We start from the raw sequence: 17827 nt of genomic DNA, 5'->3' as shown, positions 1-17827 counted from the left end.
GATATTAAATCTGTTGGCATGGGATGTGGGTACAAAAGATAGCCCTTTACAGAGTACACTTGTTTCCTCAGCAGTTAATGTGTGGCTTGATAAATTGATTATTGGGCTTGCTCTGATTGCTGTCCTGGGGGGGCCCCCGGTTACCATCTGTAGGTTTTTCTCCTGGTACTCCTCTTCCCGTGGTCTTCTTGTTGGAATCTCACCTGATTCGTGTTCTGGCCCTGTTGCCTCCCTCAGTCCCAGTTCTGTTGGTTCTGTCCCCAGGAGAGGCGGTTGTTCCGAGAACCACCTCTGCCTCTGCCTCTCGGTGGTCTCCATTGTGTGTCCCCTAAAAAAGGCGACTGTGGCCGCTCATATGCTCTTGGGGTGGCTGATACCATTGGTCTTGGTATTGGTAATTTCCACTTGATCCAGCCTGTTCGTTTTCACTTTCGCCTCTGTATGAAGAGTCTGAAAAGTTGGTAAACCTCCTTGTTCCTCTGTAGCCTCCCTGGGTATCCTGCCTGTAGTAGTCAGCTTGCAGGTAGGGGTAGGTCTTCTTCTTGTCGTAGTATTGGATGTCTTTCGCTAACTTGTCCAGTTTCTTTGTTTATGTCTCCACATCAAAATCCTTCAGAGTTTTTTTCAGTCTATCCAATGTTTCTCTGGCACTTGCAAAGGCTGAGTGGCTGGCTATTTCCTCTTTAAGTTCCTCGATCTCTTTAGTTAACTGCTCTACTTGCTCCTTGGCCGTCTCCACCCCCAACACCATCCAATGGCGTGAGCAATTGTTTGCCACGAAGCTGAACCCTTCTTTAAACTTAGGGTTGTCGATGAATATGGCAGGTTCGTTACGGACATGTAGCCCTGTTGGTATGATATTGGATCTCAAGTATCCAGTAAGGAGGTGTCCATGGAGCTTTGTTCTTACCAGCTTCTTTTCCAAACGTTCTAGTTTATTTATTCTGCGTCATCCTCTAACACGGTGGAACAGGATCCAGGCTGGTGATTGGTCCCGCCGTACTGAGCCTCTGTAACTAGCCTCCAGCGGCGGCACCGCGAGTCTCTTCAGATTCATCCAGGGAGTGCCTCGTACTGACGGCAGAGAAAACGCCGATCAGGTATGTTACTGTTCGCGAGCCCAGCCACCCGCTCTAAATAATTTTTAAACTTCCATTTCCAAACCGGCAATAATACAAGCCTCATGGCTGCGCAGACTTTTCCCCTTGATTAATAATATCGCCTGACTCATGCTGTTGTTAATGTAATGAGTTTCTAATAGTGGGCCCTACCACAGCGGTCATGCCTAGATGCACAGTAACTTTTTGTAACGCCACAAGACCATGTGAGTCCGTTTGCATCTAGCGGACTGTAACCTTTAATGGAGCTGGATTTATTTAGTACAAACCCACCGGCCATGATTTTATCATCACCCCTACGACTGTAACAGCCAGTATTGTAACATATCGTACCTCTTTGGCACCAGCCCTCATTATACTTATCTTTTGATTCTTCATAATGGTGCCAGGTACGCACTGAAACTATGATTCACTGACTATAAATCGTAACAAGGAATTATATGCTCAACCACGGGAGCATTGCCCAAGTAAGTCTCCCTTTTTCATCTACCATTTACTGTTACATGGCCGATGTGCCATTGCCTTACATTGAGACTTTCCCTCCTTTTTTCTGTAGAATCCCGAGGAGCCCACGCAGGCCCATGTAGTGACGGTTCAGACGCCGACCGTTGCATTAATGTAGGTATTCCCTACTCACAGTCCATACACTAAATAGAGTCCACCACAAGCATTTAATGCTAGACTTTATATTTTAGGTTCTCTTCTTTGTCCTGATGAAGACCCCAACATGAGGCAAGAATAAGCCTTTAACATACCTGGGGGTCGAAACGTAGACTACACCAACCTAGCACAGCATAGGAACCAATGAAATGGATTTATCGAAACCTATGTGCGATGTGATCTGGGAACATTTGCACTAGCTTGATTGTAAAGGCTTATTGATTTTAATGTGATGCTATTAATGTCACACCACCTTTACCCAGTCCCTCACAAACCTAATCACACCCCTTCCCTTCCTCACCGAGAACACTATTGATGTAATGATTTTAAAATTACATTTATAAACCTTGAAGACCGACAAATTATTTCTGTGATGAAGAATTTACAATCTTACATGATTGCAAAAATAAATGCAATTAGACCTTGAATATTGCAAACTTTATTGTTTATATTGTTTAGCAATAATTATTGAGACATATATGTGGTGAACGTCTATATGGAGTATTATAGAATATTTGTGAAAGAATTGCGTAAACTCGGACCATTCTCCTTGTACTTACTAATTGACCCAGGTCCTTGAGTTTTCAGGGCTAACCCCGTTAAAACTCAATTCTCTTTTCATCCAGCCAATGCCTTATTTTACACATACAGTGGAAACATTATAAAGTTCTGAATTTATGATTTCCTTGCATGCATTTGAAAATGCCTTAAGATTTTTTTTTCCTTTTTTAAATGGTGAAATACACTTAAATAAATCCGTAAAATAACACACATAAAGGTAAAAAATACATGTACACTTTCACAATGCATATATCGCTTTGAATTACCTGCATGTGTAATAAAATATTTTTAAAGGAGACCACCGATTTTTACCATTTCAGAGCTATATTAATGTTAAGTGATTTAGTAGAAATTCAGTTATAAACTTCAGAAGAATGAAATTCTGAGCAGTCCTTCCTCAGCAAAAAGCGTTTAATTGACTGAGTCTGCAAATGGGTGTGTCAGAATTCAAATGGCTCTGTGAGGGGGTTTGTCAATGTGTGAGTAGATAAGTGAGTGAGGGTGTAACTGCATAAATGGGTCTTTGAGAGGGTGTGTGTGCCTGAGTGGATCTGTGAGTGGGTGTAAGAGTGTTTGAGTGGGTCTTTGAGTAGGTGTGTGAGTGTCTGATTAGTCTGTGAGTGGGTATGTGTATATCTGAGTAGGTTTATAAGTGGGTATGTGAGTGTCTGTGTAGGTCTATGAATGACCCGCCCACATAACTTCCTAGAGACGTTTTGAATTTCAGAAATGCAAAGCAACCCACACAGACTTAGTCGTTTGTACCTGGGGAATTGATCAAAGCCAGTCAAGTCATTAAAGAGAATCACGGAACAGGCGAGGGGACACCCCATGTGGTCTCTGTACAGGATGTTCTCCTTGTACCCATGTCCTGATGAGGCCCGAATGACAGGGCCGAAATGCGTCAACTTCACAGAATATTTATTTATTTTTTGTTATTTGTACAGCGCGAACAATTGCCCGTAGGCGTCTCGGCGCTAGAAACTGTGCAATTATTCCCAAGGCTGAGGCAATACTATTCTTGATCGAACAGCCAGGTCTTTATTTTCCTGCGGAATTGCATCAAGGACGGGCTGTCTTTGATGGATGCTGGTAGGGAGCTCCATAATCTGGGAGCTGCCACTAGGAAGCGTCTATCGCCCCAGTTAACTGTTTTGGTTCTGGGAAGCTGTAGGAGTTTAAGGTTATTAGATCGGAGCGATCTAGTGGAGGAATGGAACCTGAGTTGGGATTTCAGGAAGTGCGGACCATAGTTGTGCAATGCTTTATAGACTATGCACAACGCTTTAAACTTAATCCTGTTCCGAATCTTAAGCCAATGCAGGTCCCTTATTGTCTCCGAAATAGGTGAGAACTTCGGGGTTCCAGACAAGAGACGGGCTGCAGCATTCTGGATGGTCTGCATTTTGTTAGTCACTCTGGCTTGGGCGTTGATGAATAAGCCGTTACAATAGTCAAGAGATGACAGCACGAGGGAGATTACCAGCGTCTTACCTGCCGTGATTGGTAAGAACGGCATGATTTTCTTGATCAGCCTGAGTTTATGATGGGCGGTGGCTGCTATTTTGTTTGAGTGGGCCTTAAAGTTTAGTTTGTCGTCAAAAGTCACCCCAAGATTTCTGACGGTAGGGACCGGTTTAGGTGGGGTTCCGTGAGTGGGGGGACACCAGGTAGTTGACCATCCAGGTGAAAGATGTCCAAATATGACGACCTCCGTTTTTTCAGAGTCCAACTGATCAATAGTACCATTAAAGAAATTGGATACAGACACTTTGGATTTATTTAGAGGGTTGGCTCATCCCCTTGTTTGTGTACTGGATTAGCTCATGGTTGGATTGCCTATAAATAAACTATTTAGTTCAAAAAATGGGTAGGAAGGAACCAGAAACTAATTGTATAGATTAGTCTGTATCCTGATGTTTGTGTAAATGTAAATGGTCTAAATCCCCCCTTATGTTCGATGTGGCTCATATGTTGTTAAAAAAAGGAGAATGAGTAAAGAATTCATAAGTTGCTTTAGCTGGATCTGGAGGTGGTGTGTGACTAGAAATATTAATGTAAGTAAATACGAAGGGAATATGTACCCACATGTAGGAATTAATTTTTGTGTGTTAACTACTGAAAATTGTGTGGTATCGATTCCTCCACATCATCCCCCTTGTTTGTAGCTAGATAACAAATATTCAGGGACAAAAGGCAAGTATGACTGAACAACAAGATTTTGCAAGATACAGGAGTTCAGAAGAGGATCGATACATTGTAATGCTGAAAAATCAATATGCAAGAACATATATAAGCAAATACAAATAAGGGTGTAAAAAACAACAATAGGTTTGGAAAGAAACAGGACGTAGCAGTGCCAATCTGGTAGAGGAAGCCCATAAAAAGAGGGAAATCTCGTGTGAAAGAAGAAGCACCATAACATGGTCCCAAGTGCAGAGTAAGTACATTTCCAGTTCAGAGAGTATTCATCAGTAGTGCTTTCACCTTTTTTCTGAAAGATGCTGTTGAGGGATTCAGTCTGGTGTCTGGTTTCTGGAGGCAAGGAGAACCTGCATGGATCTGTGGGTGGGTATGTGAGTACCTGAGTGGGTCTGTGAGTGGGTGTCTGAGGGTCTGTGAATGGGTGTCTGAGTGGGTCTGTGAGTGGATGTGTGAATATTTAAGTGGGTCTGTATATCAGTGCTTGAGGGGGTGTGTGGATCTGTGAGTGGGTGTGTGAGTACCTGAGTGGGTTTGTGAGTGGGCATCGGAGTGTGTGTGGGGGGTCTATAAATATGTGTCTGAGTGTCTGTGTGGGTCTGTGAGTAGGTGTTTGAGTTCCTGTATGGATCTGTTAGTAGGTATGTGAGCGTCTGAGTAGGTCTGTGAGTTGGTATCTGAGTTTCTGTGTGGGTCTGTGAGTAGGTGTGGGAATGCCAGTGTGGGTCTATGAGTGGATATGTGATTGCCGGTGTGGGTCTGTCAGTAGATGTATGGGTGCCTACATGAGTATGTAAGTGGGTGTGTGAGTATGTGAATGGGCCTATGAGTAGGCATCTGAGTGTCTGTGTGGGTCTGTGAATGGCTGTATGAATATCTGAGTGGGTCTAGGAGTGGGTGTGTGAATGTCTGTGTGGGTCAGTGAGTGGGTCTGTGAGTGTCTGTATGGGTCTGTGAGTGGCTGTGTAAGTGTCTGCGTGCATCAATGAGTGGGTGTTAGCATCTGAATGGGTCTGTGAGTGGGTGTGTGAGTGTCTGAGTGGGTCTGTGAATTGGTGTGTGGGTTAGTAAGTGGGCATGTGAGTAGTTGTATGGGTCTGTGAGTGGATGTGTGAGTAGTTCTGTGGGTTTGTAAATATGCATGGGAGTGGTTGTGTGGGTCTGTGAGAGGGTGTGTGAGTAGTTATGTGGGTGTGTGTAACTTCCTGAGTGTATTTGTGAGTAGGTATGTGAGTGAGTGTGTGGGTGTGTGAGTAGGTATATGAGAGCCTGTGTGGGTCAGTGAGTAGGTGTGTGAGCGTCTGTGTGGGTCTGAGTGGATCTATGAGTTGGTGTATGAGTACCCAAGCGGGTCTATGAGAGGGTCTGTGAGTGTATGAGTAGGTGTGTGTATCTGAGTGGGTGTATGAGTACCTGTTTGGGGCAACGAGTGGGTATGTGAGTATCTGAGTAAGGTTTGTTTGTGGGTGTATGAGTGCCAATTTGGATCTCTGAGTGGGTGTGTGAGTGCCTTCATAGGTGTGTGAGTGGGTGTGTGACTGTCAGAATAGGGATGAAAGTGTCTGAGTGGGTCTATGAGTAGGTGTGTGAATTTCTGAGTGGGTCTGTGAGTAGCTGTGCAACTGCCTGTATAGATCTTTACGAGGGTCTGAGTAGATCTGTGAGTTGGTGTATCAGAGTCTGAATGGCTGTGTGACTAGGTTTGTGAGTAGGTCTGTGAGTGGGTGTGTGAGTGTCCAAGTGAATATTTGAATGGATGTGAGAGTGTCTGATTGAGTCTGTGAATGGGTGTGTGAGTTTCTGAGTAGGTCTGTGTGTATGTGTGTGTGAGTACCTGTGTGGGTGTATGAGAGTTTCTGAGTGGGCATGTGAGTGGGTGTTTGAGTGGCTGTGTGGATCTGTGAGTGGATGTAAGAGTGTCTGAGTGGGTCTGTGAGTGGGTGTGTGAGTGTCTGAGCAGGTCTGAGTAGCTGTGCGAATGCCTGTATGGATGAGAGTGGGTGAGTGAGTGTCTAAGTAGATCTATGATTGGGCTAGAGGGTGTCTGAGTTGGTCTGTGAGTGGGTGTGTGAGCATCTGAGTGGGTCTGTGAGTATCTGAGTGTGTCTGTGAGTATCTGAGTGGGTCTGTGAGTAGCTGTGCGACTGCCTCAATGGATCACTAAGTAGGTATACAAGTGAGAGGGTTTGTGATTGGGTGTGTCAGTGTCTGAATGACTCTTTGACTAAGTTTGTGAATGGGTGTATGAGTATCTCAATGGGTCTGTGAGTGAGTGTGTGGGAGTCTGAGCAGTTCAGTGAGTAGGTATGTGAGTATCTGAGTGGGTCTATGAGTGTGTGTGTATCTGTCTTTGTGGGTCTGTGAGAGGGTGTGAGAGTGTCTGAGTAGATCTATGAGTGAGTGTAAGACAGTCTGAGTAGGTCTGTGAGAGGGTTAGTAAGCGTTTGAGTGGGTCTGTGAATGGATGTGTCAGTGTCTGAATAGCTCTGTGAGTGGGTATGTGACTGTCTCAATGGGTGTGTGAGTAGGTGCGTAAGTAGATCTGTGAGTGGGTGTGAGGGTATTTGAGTGGGTTTGTGAGTAGGTGTTTGTGTTTGAATGGGTCAGTGAGTGCCTGTGTGGATCTCTGAGTAGATGTGTGAGTGCCTATATGGGTATGAGAGTGGGTAAGTGGTAGGTAGATCTGTTAGTGGGCAAGAGGGTGTCTGAGTTGGTCTGTGAGTGGGAGTGTGAGTGTCTGAGTGGGTCTGTGAGTAGATATAAGAGTGTCTAAGTGGGTCTATGAGTAGTTGTGTATCTGTGTGGGTCTGTGAGTAGGTGTGTCAATGTCTGAATGGGTCTGTGAGAGGGTTTGGGAGTGGATCTCTGAGTGGATGTGTGAGTGTCTATGTGAGTTTGTGAGTGGGTGTCAGTATACTACAAATTATTTTGCTAGTGATTTAGAAATATTTTTTAAACTGTAGATTTAAAAAAATATATACTTCATATATATTTTGAAAGGTGAAAATCTCACTTCTACTTGATGTACAACATAATTTTTTGGTAAATGTAATTCACTGGACATTTTTTGGTAAATGGATCACTGGACATTTTACCTTCAACTTTGTGGATACACCGGCAGGAGGAGAGCTTCGCCCTTTCTAGCCTCGGACCTCGCCGCACCCGCTTCGCGGGTGCCGCAGCGCCTGGTGGCGTGAGGGACTGCACATCTCTCCCCAAGGGAACTGAGGAGCTCTGAACTGGGCCAGGCACACAGTGGGGCTGCGAGCATTGCAGGGACTCCAAATCCCAGGAGTCCCTGCGTGACCGCCTTCCAGCTTCCGGTCCGCTCTCCCTGCTGTCCCGCCCACCGCCCCTTGGACTCTTTTAAAAACCCAAACTCCGCCTTTCACCGCGGGATCACTGGACATTTTACCTTCAACTTTGTGGAGACACCGGCAGGAGGAGAGCTTCGCCCTTTCTAGCCTCGGACCTCGCCGCACCCGCTTCGCGGGTACCGCAGCGCCTGGTGGCGTGAGGGACTGCACATCTCTCCCCAAGGGAACTGAGGAGCTCTGAACTGGGCCAGGCACACAGCGGGGCTGCGAGCGTTGCAGGGACTCCAAATCCCAGGAGTCCCTGCGTGACCGCCTTCCAGCTTCCGGTCCGCTCTCCCTGCTGTCCCGCCCACCGCCCCTTGGACTCTTTTAAAAACCCAAACTCCGCCTTTCACCGCGGGATCACTGGACATTTTACCTTCAACTTTGTGGAGACACCGGCAGGAGGAGAGCTTCGCCCTTTCTAGCCTCGGACCTCGCCGCACCCGCTTCGCGGGTGCCGCAGCGCCTGGTGGCGTGAGGGACTGCACATCTCTCCCCAAGGGAACTGAGGAGCTCTGAACTGGGCCAGGCACACAGCGGGGCTGCGAGCGTTGCAGGGACTCCAAATCCCAGGAGTCCCTGCGTGACCGCCTTCCAGCTTCCGGTCCGCTCTCCCTGCTGTCCCGCCCACCACCCCTTGGACTCTTTTAAAAACCCAAACTCCGCCTTTCACCGCGGGATCACTGGACATTTTACCTTCAACTTTGTGGAGACACCGGCAGGAGGAGAGCTTCGCCCTTTCTAGCCTCGGACCTCGCCGCACCCGCTTCGCGGGTACCGCAGCGCCTGGTGGCGTGAGGGACTGCACATCTCTCCCCAAGGGAACTGAGGAGCTCTGAACTGGGCCAGGCACACAGCGGCGCTGCGAGCATTGCAGGGACTCCAAATCCCAGGAGTCCCTGCGTGACCGCCTTCCAGCTTCCGGTCCGCTCTCCCTGCTGTCCCGCCCACTGCCCCTACGTCCCCCTATATTAAAGCCCTATTCTATCGCAGCGCGGGACGCAGCCCGGAGCGAAGACCGGGCAAAGAGCGGGCCGTTTTAGGCCGTTAGAGGCCGAGTAGGGCCGGGCCGGCCCACACCTCTAACTCCTGTTGTGATTTAGCCCCACTAGTAGCAGTTACCATTTTATATTTATCTATCAACGTTGTTATATTTGCTGCTATGTCTCCGAGAGGAACTAGAAGTAAAACCGCCGAAAAAAATAGGCAACTTACCGGTCCTATAGATAGTTTCATCATGAGAGCAAATTCTTTTATAGATCAGAGCATTACACTTATTGAACGTAGAGTATCGCAAGACCTTTTAGAGGCTAGAAGATCCTCTATGGGACACCTGGCAAATATAAAAACGCCAGTGTCCCACAGAGAGGGAAAACAGAGTGAGGGTGGGAGTAAAAGACAGAGCCTTCCTAACACAGTGGACCTATCGGTCTCACAATTTTCGGAAACACAATTAACTTCCGACCTATAGAAGACCCCAGATTTAGCCCCCCAACCCACCCCGGAAGAGGCAAGACAGGCAAGAGGGAGGAGGGAGGGCGCAGTAAAGAAAAAGAAACTTGTAGATGCTAATAATAAAACTACAGACAAACCAATAGTATCCCTAACTATGACCACAGAGAACACACCTAGCCCCCCCCTGTTGGAAAGTCAGAACAGGCATACGGTGATGATACACCATACTCACGATACCACACCCTCTACTAGCTTGGAAATAGTACCCAACGCCCCACAACTAAACGAGCTAGGCCACAATTATAATAGCGAACTCTTAACAAAAATTAGTGACCTGCTACAAAAAACTTTCTCACCCATACAAGCTAGACTAACAAAACTAGAAACAGCGATAGCCGATCTTTTAGCTCTCATGACACCAATTCAAAAACCTAATTTAAACCAGGGGGCAAAGAAAGCAGCGGCAGCTAAGTTGCCTTCTTCAACTCCCACTCCCCAACTGAAAAATGTAACTCCATCATATCCATGATATTCTGATTAATGAAGATATTGACGCCATGTTTATTACTGAAACATGGCTAGACGAAGCTTCCTCCCCGGATATCTTAGAGGCTATCCCTAACAACTATAGCCTTCTAAGAATCGATCGTCAAAAACAACGGGGGGGGGGACTGGCAATGATTTGCAAAGAAAAACTAGAATGTACCTTAACTGAATTCAAGATTACTGACAGTGAAAGTGGCAGATTCACCATTAAACTAGATGCTACCACCACTATCACTGGTTTACTTATATATAGACCTCCTGGTGCAGCGGTGCCCTTTTGCAGCCAACTGATTGAATTCGCAACCCCGCTCGCCATTAGACACCAAAACATTATCATCCTTGGCGACCTCAATATACATCTAGAGGATAGCCATTCCAAAGAAGCTCAGCTCCTATTGAACGCCTTTAATTCGGTTGACCTTAAACTCCTCTCCACTCTGCCCACTTACCAACAAGGACATTTATTAGATCCCATTTTTGCTAACTGGGAAGGCATTAACAGCTTGCCGCCCATCCCACTAATATGGTCGGACCACAGTATGGTGCCATTTAAAATAGTCAGAAAACCTATCAATAACACCCATGCTAAACTGCCACCTTATAGGCGCCGTAATTTTAAAAAATGTACTCCTGAACTTCTTTTACATGAACTAACTGAACATCCTCCTCTAACAGGAAGCTCTCTACAGGAAGTCTGGGATAATTATGAGTCTTGGCTAACTAAAGCCCTGGACAAAATCGCTCCATGGACTAATAAACCACCAGCCAGACAATCTAAAAGTGCCCCATGGTTCACAGAAAAACTCAAAAATGCCAAGGCCCTCTGCAAATCCATAGAACGGAAATGGAGGAAAAACTATACTCCGGAACTCAAAGAGAACTACAGAAGCGAACTGAAAAAATATCAAAAATTGGTAAGAGCAGAAAAGAGCTTCTATTTCAAAAGCAGAATTGTGGAATCCAAGAACCCTACGAAGGAGCTATTCTGTATCTATAGAGAAATTACCAATCCATCACGCTTAGATACCAAAGATACACACTCTACGGAGATATGCGATCAGATAGCAGAATTCTTTGTGGAAAAGGTTGAAAAAATCTATGCTACCTTCTCCAGTAGCACTACTACAACAATAAACAATGATTGCAACCCAGGCACCCTCTCTTCTAAATCTCTCCTCACCAATTTCAGGACCCCTAACAAACAGGAATTAATAAAAATCATTAATGGAATTGGCTCAGGATCCCCTATGGATGCCTGCCCCCCGGAACAATGTAAAGCGATCATGGAAAACATATGGCTTGATCAAATTAGTAACATGATCACCTTATCATTCCAAGAAGGCCACGTCCTGAAAAACTGGAAATCTGCCCAAGTTATACCCTTAAAAAAGAAGCCTAACATTCCAATCTCTCAGCTCCAAAATCTTAGGCCGATCTCGCTTCTCCCTTTCTGTGCCAAAATTATTGAAAAGGTGGCTAACTTACAACTCATGGAGTATCTGGAGAAAGAATCTCTCCTCCACCCCTCTCAATCAGGGTTTAGATCAGGCCACTCGACTGAATCTGCAGTTCTGTACTCAACTCAACAGATCCGGAAGTTGGTGGATGAGGGAGAGACAGCAGCGTTGGTCCTATTGGACCTAAGTGCAGCGTTTGATACCGTGCTGCACTCAACGCTGCTGTCTCGACTATCAGACATGGGAGTTAAAGATCTAGCCCTCACCTGGCTCCAGTCCTACCTCACTGACAGAACTTTCCAACTCCACTGCCCACCCTTTAAGTCTTCGCCCCGTGGTGTCTGCCATGGGGTTCCACAGGGCTCTAGCTTGAGCCCTACTTTATTTAACATCTACATGGAACCCCTGGCACGCATTGCGGAGGATTTTGGAGTGGGCATTGTCAGCTACGCTGACGACACTCAGTTGATTTTCAAACTTACTCCAGACAGCAGAGACGTAGCTAACAACTTTTCCAACTGTATGTCAGCGATAGCGACTTGGATGAACAACAATTGCCTCCGCTTAAACGGAGACAAAACAGAGGTATTAATAGTAGGCAAAGCTATATCTGCATGGTCCCAGGCTTGGTGGCCTAGTGAACTAGGAGAATTACCTATGCCAGTGGAGAAAGTGAAAAATCTAGGCATCATGCTGGACGCCGACCTCTCAGGCAAAGCTCACGTGAATAAAGTGCCAAGCAAATGCTTTAGCACTTTAAAAATTCTTCGCAAAGTACTAGATCTCTTGCCAACCGAAGCGAGAAAAACCATAGTTCACGCTTTGATATCCCCCCACTTGGACTATGGAAATGTTCTCCTGTTAGGCCTAAATCAGAAGGGATTGCACCAACTGCAGTGTATACAGAATTCTGCAGCCCGACTGGTGCTCGGTCTTCCTCGGAAAACATCCACTAAGAATGCCCTTGCCAAACTTCACTGGCTCCCAATTAGAGAGAGAATTATATTCAAGATTCTCTGCTATGCTCATCGCATTGCCCATAACAAAGGCCCTAGCTATCTGAAAAACCTCATCACTATTCACCGCCCGATCAGAGATCTGAGATCATCGGGCATGATGCTATTCAAAATACCTCGCATCACAAAAGCCAAAATGGGTGGAAAATCCTTCCGCTACCTGGCCACTAAGTCATGGAATGCTCTACCAATCTACTTGCGGATGGAACTCTCCGAAACGAGATTCAGAGCAAAACTGAAAACTCACCTATTCCCTAAACATTAACCCCTGTCATCCCTTCAAATTATCCCTCGGTCGAGTTTGCATTTGCAGTTAGCGCGGGGACACACAGTTTTTGTAGCCAGGCGCTCAATAAATGCCTTATTATTATTATTATTATTATTATCATCGGCAGTAGTAGCCAAGCCCACAAATATCCCAGTGGTCAAAAATAAAACAACTGAAAATATACTACCAAATCCCTCACACAGACCAAATATTACTCCCCGCCAAAACACAAACATAGCTACGAAAACAAAACAATCACAAACAAACAGTGAGAGGGAGAAACAACCAATGGCCGTAATACGCCCAGTCACCCTTCCCCCAGAAGCAAGCCCATTTGTTGTCATTATGACTGGCGTCCCAGAATTGGTGGACCAAAATTCCGAACCTAACTGGTCGCTCAAGAATAAAATCCAACATTGGCTTAGTATTAATCGCCCACCTCCGCCCTATTGCTCAGCAAAAATCCTGATGGTTAGAAGAGCCCCTTGGGTGGGCCACGGGAAAAAAACAATACAGGGAGACTGTATCCTAATCACTTTTGAAGACCCCAGAATAGTAGAACACATTTGCTCAGGGGACGAACTTAGTCTAAATTGGGGGATCAGCACGAAGCGCCTCTCCTTTTTTTATCCACCAAAATTTACGGAAGGTATCTCCCCAAATGATGGACCTTGGTACACAGTGGGTCCTCGCTATCGGGGAAGAGGAAGGGATGAGTGGAGAGAGCCATATCAGAGGGGGAATTATAGAGAACCATCACGATGGGAGGGTTGGAATGGAATCCCATTAACGAACAGGTACAGCGGCTTAGAGTCAGTAGACTGACCACCACAGCCAGCAGACCCAGGGTGCAACAATCCAGAGAAGTCCAACACCTCCCATAACTCCCAAAGTACTGACACCCATAGCGATAACATCCTCGCGAGCGATTATTCACATAGTATATAGTGTCCTGGAATATTGCCGGTTTACGCTCCAAGATCGAAGATGGGAGTATCATGAACCTTGTGGGTAGTCATCAAATAGTCTGCCTTCAGGAGACATGGTCAACCATAGTACACCACCTCCTAGGCTTCAAGACGTATTTCTCCCCAGCTCTGGTAGTACCCAAAGGCAGGCCAAAGGGAGGTTTAAACATCCATATATCTAATACCATTCAGCAAATAAAAATAACGACAATCCAATTGGATGCTAACTCTCAGATTCTTAGTCTTTCCCTACCTAAAAATGAGCAAGTTATCCTCATAAATTTCTATAATTATCTTGAGGAACAACAGTTATTTAGGGCGATTGCAAACCTACATGAGAAACTATCTACCCTAAGGGAAAAAAAAGGTGAAAAGGGTTCTGTCTTTTTCATATGGGCGGGGGATTTTAACCTGCATCACTGCAAGAATCTGGAGAAAAATTGCGCTGGGATGGTGACCGAGGAGGGCAATCCCCTCACTCACTTTTCCCATACTAATTATGGTACCATAATGAACGACCTTTTATCAGATCTGGACCTCCAGATAGTTAACATTCTAGACGGTAGTACGAATCACCTAGAACCAACTTATGTGGGAAGGGGTTTTTTGTCAACGGCCGACTACATCTTCATATTTGCAGCTCTTCAAACTAGGGTTAAAAAGTTTGAAGTCATTCCAAACACCTTAAGCGATCATTCTGTTCTTAAATTGGAAATGAACTTAATTCAACAACGGTCCCTACCCCAAATAATAGCTAAGGCACTGACTCAGAACAACATAAGTCTGGGCCAATTAAACGGTTTTACAATTAAATGGGGGAAGATAAATCCCGGAGAACTCACCGAAGAATTGATAAAAGCCACTTACTCCCAGTTTATGAAATGTTTAGACCTAACGACGGGAGACGAGGAGGTACTTAGCAACTTCTCCATAATTATGGAAAAAATAAAAACCTTACTTACAGCAAGACCAAGCACTCGACCCCGGAGTAATAAAGGTTGGTTTAATCATGATTGCACTCAGGCTCACACTAAACTTAAGTTAGCACTAAATAAAAACGATAGAGACCCCCATCAAATTGCCATCTTAGGAAAGGAGTACCTTGTAACAAGGAAGAAGAGAAAGGCGGATTTAAAGCAGGCCCTTTGGGACGAACTCCACTCTAGTGCCCAAGAGAGAAAAAGCGAAGCATTCTGGAGAGTAGTGAGAACCCCATTCTTGGCAGATGACAAGACCCCAAAAATTGAAGTAGCCATAGATGAGACAGAATGGGTATCCCACTTTTCCAAAACTTTCCAAAAGCGGGCAATATACCAAGAAGCTGAACGAGAAACACTATCAGATGTTACGTACCCCATCCAAATAGAGTTTGAAACCCCGGAGATCCTTCTGGCCATAAAAGCAACTAAAAATGGAAAAGCCCCTGGCCCGGATGGAGTCCCGGCTGATCTTTTTAAGCACAACACAGACCTTTGGGCCCCCATCCTTACCAGGGTATGCACGGCAGCCGCAAAAAAGGGACTCTTGGAGTCATGGACAAGATCTGTGATGGTTCCGATCTTTAAAAAGGGTAATCGCCAGGACCCTGCCTGCTATCGCCCGATATCCCTGTTGGATTCACTGGGCAAGATAGCAGGCAGGGTAATACTGGAGCGATTACAGCAATGGGTGGAGGAGAGAAACATCCTCTTTGATTTGCAATATGGTTTCCGGGAGGGCTTCGGGACAGTGGAACAGGCCCTTAATCTCTCCATCATCATGGGAAAATACCTACATGCAAAGCAAGACAGACTCTACATGGTCTATGTGGATCTGTCTGCCGCATTTGACTGTGTCTCCCACGAAAAACTATGGTCAGTGCTGTCTCAAATGGGGGTGGATCTGCCACTCTTAAACTTTTTGAGGGAGCTGTATTCCAAGCCTTCCGCGAGAGTCCGTTATGGTACAAAGGGCGAGCTAACGACGTCATTCAGAGTGGAGCGTGGAGTAAGGCAAGGATGTGTCCTGGCCCCCTTCCTTTTCTCCCTCTATACTAACAGCTTGGAGGTTGAGCTCTTGAGGGGTGCCCAGGACCTCCCACAGGCAAAACAACGCCCGATTCCCGCTCTACTCTACGCAGATGACGCCGTCTTGCTGGCACGGACTCCTCGTGAACTCCAGAAAGTCCTCAGCAGATATTCTTTGTTTATGGATAGCCTTGATCTCCACATAAACGTGACAAAGACCTTTGTAATGACGGCAGGTACAGGGAGAAAACAGCCCAAAGACTTGGTGCTAGAAAACCAAAAAATAGAATTCACCTCTGACTATTGTTACCTGGGCATTACAATAGATGATAAACTATCTTGGAAGGCGGCAGTTGAGGCCAGGAAACACTGTTTCAAGAGAGCCATAGGAGCCTTGGTCTCCTTTTCACAAAAACTGGGCAAACACCCACCCCTTGAACTATTAAAAATATATAGAGCCAAATGCCAGTCAACAGCACTGTATGGGGCTGGCGTCTGGGGTCATACAGATGTCTCTGCCCTACAGGTTGCAGAAAACGCATTTCTTAGTTTTCTCCTGATGGCCCCAAAGAGATCCTCAACATATGCGTGCCACGTAGAACTAGGCACCTCATATGTCGAGGATCTGGCAAGAATTCAACCGCTGCTCCTATGGCGGCGTATCTGACCTCGGAAAAAAACGTGTTAACAAAAAAGATAGTGGCAGATGCTATGTCATTGGACCACTCTCAAAAAAATAAAATGGCTAGCCTACATTAAGAACTTTCTCACTGACCTAGGATTGGAGATGTATTACTCCACTCCGGAAAATATTAGTGAAATCTCCAAGAAAGAGCTAAAAGACCTGGCCCTGGGCCACTTGGACAATTTGAGACTTCTTACTGAATCAGGCAAGCCTTCTGTCCAACACGCTATAATGAGCCAGACTACCCTCACCATACAGCCCTACTTAAACCTTGAAATAAGCATATTTGACAGTTTTCTTCTGACGAGATTCAGATTAAACTTATTTCATAGGCTAGTAGCATTTCCTGAAAAGAACTCTTGGGACACGCCCTTACCCCTCTGTCCCTGTGACGAAACTTCAGTACAATCTACCATACATGTAGTCTTGTTTTGTAAATTTTAAAAAGAACACCGTAAATTGTGGTTATTGTCTTTGTTAAAATCGTGCGGTTCAAGCAGTGTCGTCCAGCCATGTACACTTACAGTATCTAGACTCAGAAACCACCTGCTATCACGTTCTTAACTTGTTGAAATGCATATTTAGGCATAGGAAAAATTTGTAAATATAACTAACTAATGCATTTAAATTGTACTGTGAAAATAATTTGTGCATACTAAATCTCACTGTACTGTAAAATTGTATGCCTAAAATTCTTTTAAAATGAAATGTATTAATATTGCTTTTATGGATTTCAAAATTCGAAATTCCGAATAAAGAATTTATACAGATAAATGTAATTCAACAAGTTTTATTTTTTAAATGATTATTTGGTACTGTGGTACTTCTGCGAGTCTGAAATCATAGGTGGGAATATGCGTGTGTGAGTGGGTGTGTGAGTGGCTGTGAGGTCTATGAGTGGGTATGTGAGGGACTGTGTGGGTCTGTGAGTGGGTATGTGAGTAGTTGTGTGGGCCTGTGAATAGGTGTGTGATTGGTTGTGTGGTGTGTGTGAGTTGGTGTATGAGTGCCTGTGGGATCTGTGAGTGGGAAATGAAGTGAGTGGAGTGGGTGTGTGAGTACCTATGTGGGTTAGTGTGTTGGTATGTGTGAGTGGCTGTGTGGGTCTGTGAGTGGATGTGAGAGTGTTTGTGTGGCTCTGTGGAGTGGGTGTGTGAGTGTCTGAGTGGGTCTGAGTAAGCTGTGCAACTGCTTATTGGATCTCTAAGTGGGTACACAGGTGTCTGAGTGGGTCTATAAGTGGGTGTGTGTATCTGTGTGGGTCTGTGAGAGGATGTGAGATTATCTGAGCAGATCTGTGAGTGGGTGTGAGACTGTCTGAGTGGGTGTGCCATTGTCTGAATGGATCTGTGAGTGGGTGTGTGAGTGTCTCAGTGGTCTATAAATGAGGTGAGTGAGTATCTCAGTAGGTCTGTGAGTGGGTGTAGTGTTTGTGTGGGTCAGTGAGTGGTGTATGAGTACCTAACATGGGTATATGAGTGGTGTGTGAGTTCTAAATAGATCTGTGAGTAGGCAAGAGAGTGTCT

The sequence above is a fragment of the Lissotriton helveticus genome, chromosome 4_1, assembly GCF_964261635.1.
Source record: "Lissotriton helveticus chromosome 4_1, aLisHel1.1, whole genome shotgun sequence".
Lineage (NCBI taxonomy): Eukaryota > Metazoa > Chordata > Amphibia > Caudata > Salamandridae > Lissotriton > Lissotriton helveticus.
The sequence above is the reverse complement of the archived record's forward strand: the minus strand, read 5'-3'. Positions refer to the sequence as shown.